The sequence below is a fragment of the Ochotona princeps genome, chromosome 24 (assembly GCF_030435755.1).
Source record: "Ochotona princeps isolate mOchPri1 chromosome 24, mOchPri1.hap1, whole genome shotgun sequence".
Classification (NCBI taxonomy): domain Eukaryota; kingdom Metazoa; phylum Chordata; class Mammalia; order Lagomorpha; family Ochotonidae; genus Ochotona; species Ochotona princeps.
This window is the reverse complement of record NC_080855.1, coordinates 2,090,400-2,101,042: the sequence shown is the minus strand read 5'-3', so window position 1 is coordinate 2,101,042 and position 10,643 is coordinate 2,090,400. Positions and strand designations below refer to the sequence as shown.

Genomic DNA, 10,643 nt, shown 5'->3' with positions numbered 1-10,643 from the left:
AGACCATCACACCTCCAACTCTCACACAAACTAGCTTGTATGATCATCCCACAGGGGTGAGTCCACAAGTCCCCCACCTAATCTGCTCCCAGATCTAGTTCTCTCATATGTTGGTTAGTATCATTTTCCAGCCTAATGCTGTCCTCACCCTGCCCTGATACTGGTGGGCACTGTGGCCAAACCATGCCAGGCTGCCCCCTCACCTGTGGCTGTTGCGTGTGCAGTAGATTGTAGTTGATACCAACAAGTCCAGCTCAGGTTACTGACATGGTTGGTGTATTGGTTTGGCCCTGAAAGTTCCGCCAAACCACCTGTTCTTAGCTCCCTCATTTATTCTCAAGTGCAGCAGCTCAGAAGTCATTTCTCACCTGTCATGTTTTCTGTCAGCAGTCTTTGCTCCCACACATCCACAGACACCATTTTCTGAGCAATGCAGAGCCCTCTATACCCATTAACAGGCAGGTCCTCAATTCAAGTGCTACAGCAGTGTGTCATTCTACCTGGGCACCTTTCCTACCTACCAGGGTCCCACACACACTCTTGTGACTGTATGGATTGGCAATGCCAGAGGTGGAAGATTAGCCTGACTCTGACATTAGTCATTCTAATTTCTTATTCTTTCTTTATGCTGAAGCCTATGGGTTTCAGTGTTTTATCATTCAGTATTAAATACATTATTGTGAACCATAGATGTGTCACTCTGCTATCATCCCTAAATCTTATTACTGTTCGTTGTTTTGGCTGACTGAAATTCAACCTGTATCTCTATTCCCTCTTCTAGTCCTTCAAAGCCTACAGTGATCTCTGCTTTATGTTCAGCCTAACTTATTAAACTTGCAGACATGAGAGACTTTTTTTTTTTTGTAAAGGCTTATTTGGTTTAGCATAATGAACTCCTATTCCATTCATTGTGCTGCAAACAATAGGACCTGAGATTTTAGTTCTTTGTTTGAAATTGTGATTTTTTTCTCCTGGATATATTGCTCAATGTGAAACAGTGGAGCATAAATGAAATGAATTGTTACTTATTAACATAAGTTAATGATTGCTCGCCATGTACATGCTTTTGTGTATAGAGTGCAAGACAGAGAGATGGAAAGAGAAATGGCTTAGAAGAAACATGCAGTTTTCCAGGGCCATTTGTTTATCTTTGGTCAACCCCTTTCTATTCTATACTGTTTTAGTGGGTGTTCTAGGTTTCTGATTCTGCTTTGTTCATGGGAAGAACAGTTTTTCTGACATATGGAACTTTTTAAAAAATGATCACAATGTGTATATTTTCTTCATGAAATGGTTCTTAAGGCTCAGGGATTACTTCTTCCATGCATGCCCATGTCCCTTATCTGCTACTATTTTCCTGTACACTATTACAAATACTATTTCCCTCAGCAATACATACAAGTCCTTATTCTTGTGTTTAAGTTTATTCTAACATTGTAGGTATAGATAATGATAGGGCTATTAAGTATACCATGAGGAAGGACTTTCCACTGATATGTTGCAGGACATGGGTGATTGTGATTATATACAGGTATGGCAAAGGCAAAAGCAGGTCTTGATGAAAAAGGTAGTGAAAAAACAATCATTAAGATCAATAATCATAATTTGCCAATCTTGAGGAAACACCACAGGAGTTGGCAGACCTGGCTGAAGTGGCCCCATGGGCTCAATGTACTTGTTAAGACTGCAAAGGCCTGCTAACATTCTCTGCTTTCCTGATTTCTTTTTTGTAACAAAATCTGAGAATTCCAAGGACTACTGGCTTCTTTAAATGTCCAGCATCTAGTTGTTATTGCACTAATATTGGTAAGGCTTGCAATTTCTCATGAGGAAGGGGCCACTGTTCTGTCCACACAAGGTTATCAGATTTTCATTTTAATTTTTTATATTTATTATTTTCTTGCAGTGTCAGATATATATTGAGAGAAGAGGAGAGACAGAGAGGAAGATCTTCCATCTGATGATTCACTCTCTAACCAATTGCAATGGCCAGCTCTGAGCTGATCTGAAACCAGGAGCCTGGAGCTCTTCTGGGTCTCCCACACAGGTGCATGGTTCCAAGGCTTTGGACTGTCCTCAACTGCTTGCTCAGGCTACCAGCAGGGAGCTGGTTGGGAGATGGGGCTCCCAGGACTTTAGCCTCTAGGCTATCTTGCAGGGCCCTTCCATTTCAATTTTAACATATAATGAACAATGGCCCTTGCTCTAATTTTGACATACCAAGACTTTGCCTTTGATCATAATTTTGTTCTGGGATAAAGAAGGGTGTGCCTTGATAAAATCTCCCTAATCCTTTTCCTTCTTTATACCCCATGGACATCATCATTCTTTAAGCTGATGAATAGGAGCCTTTCCCTATGTTTATACTTGTATGTAATTTAGAAAGTAAATTTTGACCCCACAATGTAAATGCTACATCTACTATCTAAGGCAAAAAGTTACTTGTTCTTAAAACTTGCAGGTGAGTACATGTTTAGATTGCCAAATATCTGAAATCTGTCCAACTCCTAAAAATGTAACTGGCACCTGAACCTTTTCCCATTGCTTAGGCCAAAAATTCAATAGTATAATAGAAACATCTGCTTCAATGTCACTAATTTCCTTAAGCATTTTTGATTAATGTTCAACTTTAGTTGAGAGTGACATTCCTGAATATAGGTCTGATAAAAATATATATATTTTTACTTGTGCTTCCAAATTCCCCAGTTTGCTTTTTATTGAGGGATTTTCCTTTTTTATAATGTAGTAAAAATAATTGTGCTACAAACTCAAGGAAGCAAATGTACTTCTCTTTCAGCATGAACCATAATTTTAATATCCCCTTTAAAGTCTTCATCTATAATCTCAGTAGCTGCCACCAGGCCAGCCATCATCATGCTCCTTTGACCCAACAATAGTCCCACAGATCCAGAGGGTAACGGTCCATGTATTTCTGTAGGAAGAGTAACTCGGCCCTCCTCCGACTTTACTGTCCTCCTTTTTCTCATTGGCAAGTCTAATGCAACACTTCCTCTGGTTGCATTTCGCAGGTTGGAAACAGTTGGGCGTGTGCCTGACCATTGCTGAATGGGTAGGCTTTCAGGACAGGTCTCGACATTTTTTGGAGGGGTCCTTGATATGGCTTCCGGTTCCTTTTTCCCTGCAGAAGTTGGTTGGTAATTTCAAATTGGGAATGACTAATGAAATATGTCATATTCACAAACCATTATTATATCCTCTGTAGTAAAGATGAATAGAAGAGATTCCAATAAAGCAAAAGGAAAACTATACTTTGTATTCTACCCCATTCAGAAGTTAAAGACAGTCAGGACATGGAGCGGAAATTTCTAGACAATTACCTAATGGAGGAGAGGGAGGGATTTTGGAGACTGAATAACAGATCCAAAAATGACTAAATGGAAGGAATAATTGTGAAAACTCCACATCACAGTGTGTTGGGTGATTGCAGTTAACATTAATAAATTTATTTTTCATAAAGATCTAGAAGAGATTAAAGACTCCAAGTGTAATGCAGTGGTGTACAATGTCTGTGCTAATTAATCTGATTTGACCAATATATGCCATATACATGCATTGAGACATCACAGTGTTTGTTAATCAGGTCACAAGCTGCATAAATAATGTGGGAAGTCCAATGTGCTAGATCAAAAATCTGGATGTCACTGCTCAAGAGTAACTAGCCGGATTCTGGAGGGAACTTTCTGAGTTGCTGTGCGTTCTTTATATTTCAAGTCAGTTTAGTAAGACAATTGCTTTACAAATGTGTCTTGACTTAAGCGTAAATTTGGTGTATAATATACTTTGTTTTGTTTTCAGCCCCATGGACAGGCATTGACTTCCCTTTGGTCTGCTTTTGGATCCTAAGAACATGAGTGAATTTTCTCCTTGTTAGGGCATGCATGTGATGGTTCTGTGTTTTTAGGAAGCCAACTGCCAGCTGGAAATCCAAAGATATGGCAGGACAGAAATGTGGTTTTTGGCCCTTGTGCAAGTGATATGTTTCTTGTGATCAGTTCTAAAAGAAAGCTTTGAGGCTTTTCCCTGTGTCACTTTTTTATGTTTTTTTGTACAGTGTTTCTGGATTTAGAGATGCCTACACACATTTTGGACACTTTTTTTTAAGTTTTGTTCAACTTGAAATAAAGAGAGTGAGAGTGAGTGATACAAACGGATAGATTTTCTTTTTCTGGCTCACTCCTCAAATAGCTGCCTATAACATGATGCTTGTAGCTGGGCAGGGATAAACAGGTTTTGAAACCCCATCTGGATGTTCAACATGAGTGGTGAGGAGATTGTTCCTGATCAACCACTCGTTATTTTCATTTTGAGCATTAAAAGAATCTGAAGGAGGGCTGGTAGTGAACCCCTGTACTGTGATGTGAGATGCAGTATCTTAGGGCCATCTCAGCTGCTATACCATAGCCCAACTTTGCATCCTCTTTTGGGTTGCCACTCAATCCCAGGATTAATCTCATAGGCTTTAGTGTTGGTTCATTGAATAAGTATATTTGATTTATAAGACAGTTGAAAAAAACTATTTAGTGGTGGCAGGTATAATATATACTGTTCTTCCAGGCTGAAATCTGACATGAGCTATTTGAATAAATATTTCAGCAAATGATTGTCATAGGATTATATTCGAACTAGTATTCGTGTTGAGATGGATGTGAGGGTTGCATCAAAATGTGTTTATAACAATCCTGACAATTTTTTTCAAATGGCTAACCTCATATTAGATATTTTTCACTTTATAAGGAAAATGTTTTTACAACTGTGAAATATATAGTAATGAGTGACATTGCTGTCTGTAAGTTTGTTGCAAACATTAACCTGTAAGCACAGAATAATACATTGCAACTAGCAGTTAATGTTTTTGTGGTTCTAAAATGGTGAAATGATAAGGTTGAAAATCCCTCATATTTGCATTAAGTTCTTAAATAAGAATTAAATATTGAATATTTTCGATTTTTTAGAAATCATTGAGTTAATGTGCATTAAGTTAATATGACATTGCTCCAAGTGACTGTATGCTTTATGTTTTAATTACACTTGGATTACTAGTTGAAATCAATGTGTCATGATATACATGTTTTGATAGCTGTTACATGTAAGCTGGCTGATCTGTTATTGCACAGGTAGACTATTGCAATATAATCCTGCATTAGCTTTAACCAGTCTTGTCCTCTTGGATGCATCATGTAACTTTTCTTTGGCTAATTTTAATTATATATGGGGTAGAGATGATGGAAGTACCTGTCTCACATGGTCAACTGATGAAAGCAGACAGTACATAAAGTGATTCATTTATATATGTTTCTGAAGGTGTGGGTGTGAAATAGATTGTCCATATGCCTGCAGTCCTGGTTGAGAAATCACCCTTGGACATAGAATTCTGAGCCTGAAAAGTCTGTTCTGTTCACCTTATCTACTCTGTTTCTATCTTGATGTCAAATCCTTTCTGCAGTAGTTCTTGATGTTAGTCAGATGGGCAAAGCGTGGCCCATAAAATCAGGAGAATAAGGAGCGGGTGCATGTTATTGAATCCTAAAGAGACCAGAGGCAGACAACTCTAAAGGGGTGTTGTATTTGGAAGAAGGAATACCTTGGATCTTTTGGTTCAATTCTGATCATTTTCATAGGGATGCATAAACAAAGATCACAGGCTTTCTCAAGGTCCACTACATTCCATCAACCAAGCACTTAGGATTCTGTTTTCTGCCTTTCTTGTAGTGAGGGAAAGAATTATGGAAAGAAGGAAGAGTTACCTCTGTGGGAACTTGGTCGGAATTAATATGACGTTCTTGAACTTTATACTCTCCACCCCACTTTACAGTGAGACAGAGGTGCCTTTCTCCTGCCATGCCAACTGAGAATGTCAGGGACCTGCCTTCTCCTCACTGCCATCTCTGCTTCCACGCTTCTGAAGCATAGTTGACAGTGCTTCACCAAAGTTGGCAAAGTCTACTCTTGACCTTCTGGGAATAATTTGCCCATTAGAGCTGTGATATACAAAAATCTTGCACTTTGATTTTTTTTCATGCTTAAATTGTATTCTTGCTTAATTTTAACATGATTCATTGATTATTTCAGCGAAATCCTGGCTCCCAACATTGTGAACTATTCTTTCAGTGGAATTGCACCAGGCTTTGTAGAAGTGGAACCACTTAGGCTAAGAGAGGAAAAAGTGAGCATACCAGACGAAGGTTGGTGCTTGAGTCATGACACACTGGACAGTCCTGCACTCATTGCGATTCCTGAGACTGAAGTTTCACTGAAGGGTTTTTGGCAGTCACGTTTGACCCATTGTTTATGAGACTGCAAAAGGAGCTAAAGTAATTGCTCTTTTTTTTTGTCCACATTGAATTGTTTTGAACAGTTTAGGAGGAATTGGGGTTAGTCCTTCTTTAAAAGCTTGGAAGAATTTATCACTGGAGCCAAATAATCATTGAGTTTTCTTTGCTGGGAAGTTGTTTTGTTTTTTTACTTGATTGAGTTTTTGTGTCAATTATTTACGTGTTCCAGATTTTCATTGTCATTATGGTTCATTCTAGGTAAATTTGATTTCCTGACTACACTTTCTGTTTCAGGGGTATCTCTTATAACATCTCTTTTTAATTTCAGATTTTATTGATTCAGATTCTCTCCAATGGTCTTCCTGTTTTGCTTATCAGTTTTGTATAAATTTTAGGAGAAATCTCGTTGATTAATGTCTCAAAACATGTTTGTGTATTTTTTTTATTTAGACCACATTTTAATGAGCCCAACTATCCTGATGTCAAAAAATACTGTTGAACCAACAGATATTTTCAAGCAACCTTATTATTGGAAAAATATTAGATACAATCATAAAATCAAGTCCAACTTGAAATGAATTTTAAAACGCAGCACACAAACATCACAACCCGCCAGAGCACAATATGAAATAGTCCTCTAAGGAATATAAGCATTTCATGTGTAAGAATGTGAAATTACATGGTAAGAAAAATATTTTTCAATTAGCTAACATTTTCTGGCTAAAGATTAGTTATTGCACAATTTATTAGTTCATCCTAAGAATAAAACCAAACTAACATTCTCACCTCTAAATTCAATACATAGCAAACTCATTTTACCAAATCAGTTTTATAGCACTATAATACAAATAAACTCTTCATTATTGAGTTAGGAGAGGAAAATCTGTATGATCTATAATATGAATTAGAGTTCATGAGACAATTTCACAAAACCTAGAAGGCACACATATCTCCTATCATAGTGAGTGCATTTAAGTACTTCTGATTTTAAAAAGAAAAAGCTGTACAGAATACAAAAAGTGTACATTTCATCCATGAAACAAATTTACAACTTTCATGATTAGTTGTTACGGTAGAACCTACCCAACATTCACATTTAAAGAATTATTATCCATTGCTCATTGATTTGATAAGGCTAATAAAAACCCTCCACATTTCACAGTAGATCAGTTAATGTCTTGGAGTTCGTATTGTAAAATAAAAAGTGTTGGGCAAGGTCGAGTTGCTGGGCTACTATGATATAACTCCTTAACAGGAAGAATAATTCTGGGAGACAAAAGCTTCACTGTCTCTGGAAAGATCAAACATCTGTAAAACAACTGGATGTTCACAAACATTTTAAAGTTAGGCAACCTGAGTTAGACTCAGCAGGTCTAATCCCAACTGAAGTTCTCAGAGAATCATCTCTCCCAAGGGTTCCAGAATCATCTTCCATGGACTACTAGGAATAAGTGGAGGAGATTCAGGCTTCTGTGAAGTTCACCTGAATTTTAACTGGTGTCTATGTGTGTGTGTGTGTAAACAAATACAACTCCCATTATACAAACTTGTTACCAAATTTTAATACACTTGTACTAGAACGCTTTATTCTGCTTTCATCGGCTGACTTCAGTTACTATAGTATATCAAGTTCATATGAGGAAAGTTGTACTAATGAAATTTTACTTTTAAAAATGGTGGGATATGGTGTGTGTATATAAAAACTCTAAGATTGTTGCCTGGGGGAAGAAAAGGCTCAAGTGTTGAAATATCGGGAAAAGTACAGATGAAGTCAATTCTCAAAGTAGGAACTTAGAAATATGAGAAACTTTCTCAAGGTCACACAACCATCAAGTGTATCCCCAGGTTGGCAAGACTTCAACAGCTGTGGTGAAGTACTTAACCATTTGGTGCTTCACTGTCCTCATCACAAATGTTAATGGGTTGGTCTAGTTCTCAGAGGTAAAAATGAAGCTGCTTTCAGTCAAACTTTTGAGATGGGTTTGATAGGCATGCTTATTAAAATCTTAGCTTTCAAAATTTGTCATTAATAAGCAGTGACTTACACAGTGATCCCTGGGTACTTAGGAAAATAACATTTGCAAATTATCAATAAAACGTCAGAATAATTACATGGACAGTGACAATATTCTTAAAAGGTGATGTCAAGCCCTAGTTTTTGTATGCTGAAATGCTAATGTTAAGAATTGTATGCCATAGACAATAATTTTGAAAAATGTTTTGAGGGAGTAAGGATAATTATATACTTGTTCAGACACTTTCAGAGCAGTACAGTGAAAGAGTAAGCAAAAATTGTCATTTTCAGAGATGTTTTACACTACATAGTTTAAAAAGGTGGGGGAGGCTCACCCTATATTCTCTCAATCTTTGAAATTTGAGGACCATGAAACCTAGAAGCACACCTTCAAATTGAGAAAACAGAGGTACTACAAACAAATATTGAATGACTTATCATAGCTGGGAATATAAAGTTTAGTGCTTGTCATGAGGAAAAGTTTCCTTTTGAGACTCAGTTTGTGAGCATTCCCAAAAGCCACGGAAAGCAGTTGCTCTGCTGGGGAAGGGCTTTCCAGAACAGCCCCCGAGCGTCCCTTTGGAGGTCTGTTTATGAAGTGGCCATGCCCAGCTCTACAGTCCTCATCCAGTTTACACAGCAGGACAAAAACCACCACCTTTAGAAGCAACAACACTAGACAGCTCCAAAACACATTGTTGAAGTCCTGAAAAGGGTGGATGGAGCATTCAAGCAAAAATTAAAAGAGTGGTAATTAACCACAAGGGGGCAGACACAGCCCTTAGAGCCCACAATCTAAGTAGTAACACGCAGTCTGATTTGGCCACATGTTTAGTCACTTAACGCTTTCTCCAGTTTTTAATTTCAAGGCTTATTTAAAATCTAAAGACTCCAGAATAGTCTTGCCCTGAAAAACCGCAGTGTGATCAAAACCCTCTGGAAATATTGCTGTTATCGGCTAGCAAAGAACTCAAGAGCAATATAGTCCTATTGCACTTTAGAACAAATAAATAGGGAAACATGGTCTAAAACAGTAGCAAATTTTAGCTTATAGTCAGTGGAAGACATGGATAGTTTATATTAAAAAAAAAACTTGGGGCATCGTGTGAGTATAGAAAAAAAAATAGGAGGGCGGAGAAGCTCATTGTTTATCTGTACCACAGCAGTTTTCGTCCGTGACCAAAGTGTATGGCCCGCAGCAGAGATCTTCACAGGGAGCTCACGGCCGTTGCGGCTGACCAGCCTCATCTGCCATGTTCAGTATGTAGGTAGCCATAACATCTTCAGTGGGCGCATTCAACACCACCGAAGATTCATGTGCTCCAGTCATCTGTAGTCGACAGATCGGGCAAATTCCTGTGTCGATCACTCCATTTATCAATGCATTTCTGACAAAAGCTGTGAACACATGGCAGGATGAGGTCAGCTCGCCCATCCATGCAGATGCAACACTGGTCCTCATCGGTCAGCTGCTTGACCCTTCCCATCCAAAGACTGGCCTGACAAGACGCTCCAGAGAATGCATCTTCCTCGGGTTCGGGAAAGGCGGATCTTTGGGCCAGCACACTCACTGCTTGGCTTGTGATGTCTTTATAAAGTTGAGGGAACTGGTACAAATTCATGATGCGTGATGCTTCCCCAACGCCACTACTTTTGTTAATCTTGGTACACACCACCCATACAACCACTTTCCAAAAGGCAGAGGAATCAGACCCAGGTTGCACCTCAAAGAGAAGATGTTGTTCCTGGCCAGAAGCCACTTTAGCAGTTACATGGTTAAGCTCAGCTACTCTCCCAAGAAATTCTCCGTATGTTAAGGAGCCACTTTCTTGAACCAATGTGACATGTTTTGCTACTTTCTCTAGTAACCTGCTAATAACCAACTGGGTCTGATCCGAAATGTGTTGTCCCCTGATGAAATTATGTCTTTCAGAATCCGAAGAATGTTGCTTCACATAGCTTCTAAAAGCGCCCCAGGATTGTGAACAAATAGCCAAGTCCGGGTGGCCAATGGGCTGCGCCGGCGATAATAGTAAAAAAACAGTTTGCATTCACGCAGGCAAAACCCTCTTTGGGTTCCCCAGAATCACCCCCACAGCAGGACATGGCACTGCCACCCCCGGCAATTGGACAGCGCCAGGTCTGCTGACCCACAGCCCAAGCTGAGGCCTGGGAAGAGCAGGGAAGAGCGGGGCGTGGCCAGGCCTCTCTGGCTTCTGAAACCCGACCTGACAGCAGAGGGCTGGCCCAAGTTTCTACTCTCCAACTGAGCGTCATAGAGCCCCTGCGAAGAGACAGAGCAGAAAAACCGCCTGTGGAGCTCACCCCCAAGTTCA

At 39.2% G+C, this 10,643-nt stretch overlaps 1 pseudogene; it reads right to left on the bottom strand.

Annotated features, from left to right (window-relative positions):
• Positions 1 to 9,526: 9,526 nt before the first annotated feature.
• LOC101532021 (RING finger protein 141-like) lies at positions 9,527 to 10,383 on the bottom strand (annotated as a pseudogene).
• Positions 10,384 to 10,643: the final 260 nt, after the last annotated feature.